Here is a 9085-nt window from a genome sequence, read left to right on the forward strand (position 1 = left end):
GATTCGACGGTTGATCTTTCTCCTTATGCTCATACTTCCGCCATGAAATCTCAACTCTTTGGACTATTTTGAGCTTGCGAAGGACATCAATGATAAATGACCTGTACCTAGCACATTCAATCTGCAACCAACTGCCTTCAAAGAATAGCACGACATAGGACAAACATGATAGCCTTGAGCAGATAAACGAAGTTATCAGTTATGGGTTTCTTTCAGTCAGTACTCTGCTTGAGTAGAGAAGGATAGTAGAATATCCAGAAAGGACAATTTTGTCCATTAAAACACTCAGAATTGCAGCAGAGCCCATATCTGAGAATTAATATGTTAGGTGGTCCATTATTACCCCTTCTCGTGTAACAAAATAGAGCAATTTTGTAACCAACCTCTATATATATTCAGAGGATAGAATGTAATAGGTTGATGAGTGTTATTTTGCTGTAAGGTTCAACTTCTGGAGATTGTAACTGCTGTGATACATGCAGCTTCTGGTCTTCATTTCCAGCTAATACAAGCTTCTTTTGTTGTTGTTTGCTCACTTTCCACTTCTTCTTCTTTGTTCCAGGCTGTGCTTGTATGCATTTTTCATTTTCTTTTGATGCTTAGCAGTAGAGGGGCTGTCATCCCACCTCTCTACCAGAATCTAGTTAGCATTATCAAATATGTATGCAGGTTTCTATTGTTTTAATGCCATAGAGCTATCATCCTATCTGTGCATTAGGAAATAGAATTTACAGACCTTTTAACTGGTTGCAGCTGGCCATCACAGGGTCCTGTGCATTTGTTGGTGTGATCAGTGTTCTCCATCATCACATTTCCCTTAAAACTATGAGTATTTGGTGGTCTAAAGCCTTGTAGTATGGGGGTGTTCATCCATGTCTGGGGTTAAGCATAGTAGAAGTGGTTATCTGGCTTAAATATGTAGCATTTCTTTCATTCATCCACCATTTATCCAACATTTTGTTGAGTTTGTAATGTTCCCGAGCATCTCTGATATACAACCTAGGAGAGTTTCTTGGGGTGATAACAGCTACAGTTCTCCAGTGGCAACATAGGAGCTTCAATGCTCACATTTTCGGAGCTTGGGTGGTTGGGAGTGACATACCTTACTCACAAGTCTCAACGTACCTCCACCTGAGCATAAAGTGACCATCGTAGTTTTGGCTTGATAGAAGTGATGATCATCGTGGATATGAAGGCAAGACCCATGATGATGTGACCTTGCCTTAGAGCGATTTTCTTCATCGCCCCAAAAAATCACATTTTTTCAGGCATAAAGGGTAATGGTGTGTTTATATGGTTTTGAGCTTGAGATTTTGGCAGTTTGGTGGTGGATCTGAGTTGTAGACACAGAGATCATGGTATATTGGTGGCAAATTGACCAGATCAAAGGAAGATTGGGTAGACTAATGGTAGATTAGACAGATTTGTGAGTGATTCAAAGGTTCTGGTATGTTTTGAGTTTTTTTTTTTTTTTTTTTTTTTTTAACACTATAGCTTGTATTTTTTTCTCCTCGTTAGACTTGACTGAAGATTGAGGGATTTGGAATCTGATCAATCGAAAATGAACAATTTTACAGAATCTTATCTCAACGAGACAAACAAGCTCGATGGGACCAATTATGCCAATTGGAAATTCAAGCTAGAGACGTTTCTTGAGGGATCGAGCGCTTGGTCGATCGTCAACGGTGATGAGTAGAAGCCGCCCATTTCAGCAAGTGGCACGACAACACTAATATAGGATTGGGATAAAAGGGAAAATAAGGTGAAAGTCTTATTGAAGATATATGTTAAAGACAATATTATCCCACATATTAGAGACTATAAATCATCCAATGAGATATGGACTACACTAAAGAGCCTTTACTGGACGTAGAACACCAATCAAATCTTATCGCTCAAAGGCAAGTTGTTTTCCATGACGATGGAGGAGAATGAATCTATTCCTAGATTCATTGCATGGGTCAAGGACCTAAAGGATAGATCGGATGACCTCGGGAAGAAGGTGTCTAATTATGATATTGTCACAATTACATTGGATGGAATGATGGATGAATACTAGATGTTCATCATAGGCTTGTCTGCAAGGGAGAAAACCCCTACATTTAAAGATTTAACAAGAATCCTGATACAGGAAGAAGAGCGGTGACAAAATTTGAGACCACAGAGGGTCAATCTTTCTCTGATGCCGAAGAAGAAGCCATACAAAGAAACAACGATAGGGATAGAAATGTGGTGGTGTTTTTAAGAAGAGACCATTTAGAGGTATGTATCCAAGTAAATTTGACATTAAATGTTTTTACTGTGGGAAAAAGGTAATTTAGCTAAGTTTGTTTTAAGAGACAGAAAATGAGGCTAGAAATAAACAAAGAAAGCACAAAGGGCACTTTGCTGATGAAGGTCACAATCATGATATGATGAGTGCCAGTATTGCAACAAGGATGCTACAACTCTTGGGCTACCAGATTTACTTATCAACCCGGGGTTCGTACAAACTTGGAAGTGACAGTGCTATATGCACAAGTAAAAGTGAAGGTCCTACTTTTTGTCACTGTTCATCCGGCGAGAGACCCCAGGGGTTCCAAGCTAGACTTATATAGAGTCAAAAGAAGCTTGATTCTTTGATGGAAGAAGAGAAAATCTATTCTAAGAGAGCTACTCTACTGCAGTAATGAGGAAAACAACATGTAATGTTAAATCACAACATATCCTAATTAACCATTTAAATAGCTATGCTAAGAAGAATTTCTAAATCAAAACTAATCTAATGCTGCTATCTAAGTTACAGAAGTAAAGAGCATCAAACCATACTAATGTGTGAGCAAGAAAACTAAACTAAATCAGTTTTCACTTTTTTGGGTTTTTTTTGTAAAATCAAGCATGCAATTTAATTGTTCTTGTTGATGTGACAGGTGGATGGAAGGTGGTTGAGGATGGCTAGAAGGTTTATGGAGTGATTGGATGGTGTGGAAGGGTCCTAGGAGGATTTTTGTGACTTCCTAGAGGTTCCCCATCAATTCGGCCTCAAAATAGGCCGTTTCAGGAAAACCTATAGGATGTACTAGAAACCTATAGGATGATCCTATAGGAATTACAGGAAACCTACAAGATACAACCAAGAGCTAATTGTGAGGTGTTGGAGGTGTTGGGAAGCTAGGAAAAGGTGCGAGATGAGTGGGATAGGGTGTTAGAAGGTCTAGGAACACTCAAGAGTCAATATCCAACAGAAGAGATGGCTAGATTCACTCAATGTGTCTGGGGGAATTTCAATGAAAAAGGACAAAAAAACTAGTGAGGGTGGTGGTGGAACAAGAGATGGTTAAGGTTGATGAGGTGGAAGATGGATGCTGGTGATGAAGTCTAGACCTCCTCCTGAAGTACCTGCAGTGCTTAAAACACGTGTGTCTTTCAAGAACTATGCAACAACATACCTTCATAAAATAGAAAAGCATGAATCAATTGCCCATATTATGCATGAAGAAAGTGCTGAAGGAAATGAGAACATGAGTGAGATCTTATTGCAAAAATAGAGTAATAGGAAAATATGACAATGAAATGAACCAAGTACTGAATCAAGACAACAAACTCTGAATCTCATGCAAGAACTAGAAATATGTGTTTCTGGGATTGCTGAAGGGTCTCTTCCTCAAGTCATGGTCCCAGAGGGAGGAGGTGAGGGTGAGACACCTGTTGAAAATCTTATTGTGATATTTTTCTCCTTGCTAACCTTCTAATTGAAAGAAGGCACAAATGGAAGCAAACTAACATACAACCAATCTACTCTACATTGTTGTAATGGAAATGCAACTACTTAAGCAAATGAACAATTAAACTATGAATCTATGCTAGCATACATGTACAATAAAGAGGAGCCTTGGCTGCTAGGCTTGGGCCCTAACCAAAGAGCTTCAACCCTCTAAGCTAACTCAGTGTTGGCTCAAAACAAAACTCATTCTTATTATCAAAAGAATGGATTACATAAAAAACTGTCACAATTCTTGCAGCTCAAAAATAGAGTAGAGTTTACAATCAAAAATCTGAATCCTACTAAGGTCCTAGTCATCTCTACTTATACATTTGAAGTCTCTAACGACTTCTTTAAATTTAGGGATGCTTGGCTCCCAAACTCGAGATAAACTAGTGCTTTGTCTTTCACTTGCTTGGCTGCCTTCTAGTCCTCATGATTTCGCTGTTTGCACTCCGAGCTGATGGAGGAATATTCGAATGGAGGGGTAGTAAATGAGGAGGATTTACCTCCTATAATTCCTCTCCCTTGTCCCATTCGAGTTTTGACCAAGGTCTTTGCCAAAATTCCTTGTTTTTATCCTTTAATCCTGCATTAAATGCACATTAGACAACAAAGCAAAATATCCAACTCTAACTCATCTCATAAACAAAATATAATCAAAAGTATGCAATAAGTTGTGAGAATAGTTGGTTTGACTAGGCTAGGAGGTGAATTAAGGCCCATATAATTACCCAATGCTGAGGCTCATCATCAGCCCCCTACTAAAAGTGTTGCCATCCTCTAAGCAACTTAGTCAATGTCCATGTCATTCATGGCTCTGGTAGCCTCTCTGACATCCCATGCCTCCATTGTGGTCTCTTCTTCTTCTTCATAGAAGCCTGCTTTCTTTTCTACTTCTTTCCACTGCCTCTTTTCGTCTTCTTCTTTTCTCCCATCTAGCATCCCTAAGAGTAGTTGTGGACTGAGTTTTAGGCTCATCCAATTGACCTTCAACCTTTGCATCGATTGCTTATACATAGGTGTCCTATTGAGTGCCTCTCTCAACCTTTGAGGGGAGTGATATTCCCTAATCTTCAAGCTGTGTGGCAGTGTGTTCCATCTCCTTAGGTAGGAATGTATACTATCATCTCCTAAAAACCTAAACATATCCTCAAAATGTGAAATTACTTGCTCTTGGGTAGCAAGATATCTAGGTTCTAGCTTAGGATCATTTGTAATCAAATTATGGGTGATGATTATAGCCATGGGATTTGATTGTTTAGATCTGGTGAAAAGAGGTTCATTTTTCTCTTTGGCCAATATTCTTTTCATCTCTGCATTCCTTGACTCCTCATGGTTCATCCATGATGCCAAATCCATTAATTATAGATCTCCTAGTTTGGCATTAGGGTCCCAAATGTTCATGTCTACGAGGGCTATGTTGTATAAGTAAAACTCAACCATTTTGGCCCTATCCTCTAGTGTACTTTGATCACAAAGATCAATAAACTTCCTGTAGTCCTGAAATGGCATGGTGCCCCTTTGTGCTAGTGTTTTAATGTGAAACTACAACCATTGTTCTTTGAGGTAAAGAGCATAGGATTTAGCTAGCATCCTATAATGGATGGCCTCCAAGAAGATGCTGGACATACATGCTAGCTGGTTCTCCCTTTCCTGTAGTTATCCCCTCAGCCATGCATTTTCCCTCTCAAGTTGATCTCTCATTATTGCTTCTCTTTCCCTTAATCCACTTAACTCCTTTCCCATTTCTTTTAGCTTCTCTTCCATGTGCCCAATGTCTTCCACCCCTTTTGAATTGGCGATTTTCATCCATCGGTGGGTTCTGTCCCTCTCCTTCTCGAGTTCGAAAAACAATGGGATGGAAATTTTTTTAGGTATCACCCTACCTCCTTCAATAAACTGGTAGTAGGAGTCTAGGTTAGGTTGGGGGCTTGGTTCCTTTGTTTCAGGGTCTTCTTCTTTTGTTTCTTGTTGCTCCCCTACCTTGCCTTCCAATTTCTGTGCTTCCTGTAGTTTTTGCAGAGTATCTTGTAGCACTGTTTTTTCTTCCTATAGGTTTGGTGTGGATCCTGTAGGATGGCCTTACCCTTTAAGGAAGTTGATCTGGTACTTACATAGGTGATTGGTGACATAGGGGAAGGCATTCCGTCTCTTGGTGTAGGGGAATCTCCAATCTCAATAGGAATTTTTGTTGATATTTGTGGCTTCCCTTGTTTGATTCTTGTGCTCTTTCTTGTTTTGAAATATAGTGGGGCTTGCCTCCTTCTTTTCCCTTTTTGCTTGACTGGGGTGCTGAGAGCAGTGAGGGTAGTTGCTGCCTCCCTCTCAGTAGCCTCTGGAGACACCCTAGGTGACTCCTCTTTATGTTCTTCCCTTTTGTTTCAATGCCTTCTTCCTCTCTGTTTTTCTTATCTTCTTCCTCTTGTTTTTCTTCCTCATCTCCATCAGTTTCTTCCTTAGTTTCCTCCTCTGTTCCATCATCATCCTCCTTCTCTTCTCCCTCTTCTTCTTCTACTTCATCATGTTCCTCTATATTAGTTTCTTCTTCATCCATCTCATCCCTATCTAGCTCTATATCTTCTTCTTCATGTTTTTCCTCCTCCTCACTAACAGAAGGACTAACATCATAAGTGAGGGTTTTGATGTCATCCTTTGTTGGAAAGTCTCTAAAGACTGACCATGTTATAGGGATTCTAAGATTTTGGAGGGCATTCTCAATGAGGATCCTGATCAACCCATGGTGAGCCAATTGTTGGGAATTCCCTTCCTTTACTTTGTTACTAGAGTCTATGAGTGATTGCACTAAGAAATAGGGTATGCTGAGTCTTTGGTGAACTGGTGTTTCTACCCCAAATCTTAATTCTTCAAGGATCCTAAAATGGTAGCCATAAACAACACTATATCTACCCTCACATGAGATATATTTGATGAGTTGGTAGCCTACCTCACTCCATGGGTATGGGAGACTGTCTCTCCTTACTCCATTTTTGTCCTCGGTGGGTTCTTCCTCTGCTAAAAAGAATTTCCTTTTCGCCACCTTACTATCTCCTTTGCCTTCTTTTCTCCATGGAATTCCTAGGGAAAGTGTGGTGACCCTACTTATGAGCTCTGGGGTGAGATCTATAGTGAGGCCTCTAACTAAAACAGTGGCATGGATTTTGTTGTGTGGAGTGAGGGAATGAGCAAATTCTTGAGCCACCTCATCATCATACCCTGTGAATTTTTCAAAAAACCCTATCCAATTGTGTCTTGTAAAGATTTCAAGCACTTGGGGGTGTTGTTGTATCCTCACAGTGTTTGTGGGTTCCTCCTATTAAACCCTCTTGTCATCTTGCTTCTGAGACTTGAGAAGAAAATGAGAGGGTTGACACAAATTTTTTAAATTCACGAGGAAAACAGAGTTTACTATGTATTTAATTCACCTCCCATAGTTTCTAAATTCACTAGATTTTAGAGCATTTCTAGTTAATTTGCTTGTAAATGGGGATGGAATTTTATAGCCTACCTCTTTAGAATGGTGGTAGTGGACAATTCCCATGATATCCCCTCTTGAAATCTTCTCTGCCTATCCTATAGACTGCCTCTGTGTATCATGTAGACTGATCATGTAGACTGTATCGTGTAGACTCTTCCTGTAGGAATTCATGTGCTTGCTCCTTTAGAAATTCTCTTGCAGAATGATGGATCCTTGCTTCATGTGGGTGGCTAGGGTTATGTGAGAGACTTGAGTGAGGGAGTTTCGAGGAGGTCGAATGCATGAATGCATGCAAACAATGTTTTATTTCCCTTTATGGTGTTTCGAGGTGAGGTGGTGTGCTGGAAGTAGAGGTACATTGCCATTTTTGGATCATTGGTCCCCACTACCACCTCATCATTTCCCACTCCTCGTAATCAGCTCCCACCTCATAGATCCGTAGTTAACCACTTCTTGTCCTACTCCTCCTTTGTCTTTGAGTTGACTACAACCACGTGTGAGAGGATGCCCAGTTTTGCATGCGCTGACTGAACAAAGGTGGCCAAGTTAATTGGCCACCTTTTCACTTATAAACCAACTATCTCGTAACCTTTACAAGTCTTGATTAAATGATGCATATGAGTGAGTGAGCGGGATACTTACTTGTGGTTTTGATGCCATGCTATAGTTGGCGAAGATTAGAGGTGTTGCGTTGTTTATTTGCTGCATGTTCATTGTTCTTCCTCCTCTTGCTATCTGTTGATGGTTTCTTGGCTTTTGTAGGTATCTGTGACTAAAGATCTGATGCATTTGCTACTGTGGAGCTCCTGGATCATCCTAGTGAAGACCTGTAGCTGATGATTGACATTTTGTGGGATAGGCTACTACAGGATTTCCTACAGGATGTACTATAGTTGCTCCTCCCTTAGAATTCCTTAATCATGCCGCTGATTGGGGCTGTGAGGATGGTGCAATGAATGGAAAAAGGGAGTAGGAGTTTGTGTGGAGCAAGGGACATTCAGGTAATGCTCTTACTCTCCTCTATTTTTCTTTGTTTTTTTTTTTTCATAACTGGCAAAAATTGATCTCTTTTTGTTTTGAATGGTGAGTGCAGGGATGATGATAATGGAGAAGATGAGGTGTTAGATAATTTCTAGGATGAATTTTAGGAACCTAACAAACCTACCATGTGCCCTCATATTTCTTCCTGTAGGTTTTCTAGGCCACTGTAATTCCTACATGATCATCTAGTAGGTTTTCAGGGGATTCTGTAGAAAACACAGTCTTCGCATAAATTGAAGCAATGGAGTGGAAAAATGCTAGAAATGATGGAGGGATGCATGGTAAGGAGTGGAGGAGATGGATATGTGTGAGGTAGGGTTCCCTTTGGATCCTCTTTTTTCTCCTTGACTGTCTTTCTCGCCCATATGCAAATAACAATTATATCTTTTTCTCTCCTTTTTTTTTTTTTTGAAAAACACCTAGGCTACCTTAGAGAGGTTTTCACCCTAGATGTTTGTCCTAGCCGCCTCAAGGAAGGTTTTCACCTAGGTATCTTCTCATTTTTATTTATTTTTTCATCATTGGGCTGCCTCACGAGGTTTTCAACCCGAAGATGGGACTTAGGCGCCTCATGGAGGTTTTCACCTGAGTCCTTATTCATTTTTCTTTTTCAGTGACCTGATGAGGGAGGAGCTAGAACTTTCTCTACCATCATCATTGTTTTATTGATATTGTCAATGAACTCTTGCTTTGATAAAGGCCTCTTGTACATTTTCAATCAGTGTCCATTGACAAGAAATGGAATGGCTTCTTCATCTATAGTTCTTATTTTCACTGAACCATTATCATGGCATCTCTCCACCACATAAGGTTTGAGCCATCTT

This window comes from Pinus tabuliformis, chromosome X, assembly GCF_031772625.1.
Source record: "Pinus tabuliformis cultivar Carrire ecotype Pingquan chromosome X, CPIR1, whole genome shotgun sequence".
Taxonomy (NCBI): domain Eukaryota; kingdom Viridiplantae; phylum Streptophyta; class Pinopsida; order Pinales; family Pinaceae; genus Pinus; species Pinus tabuliformis.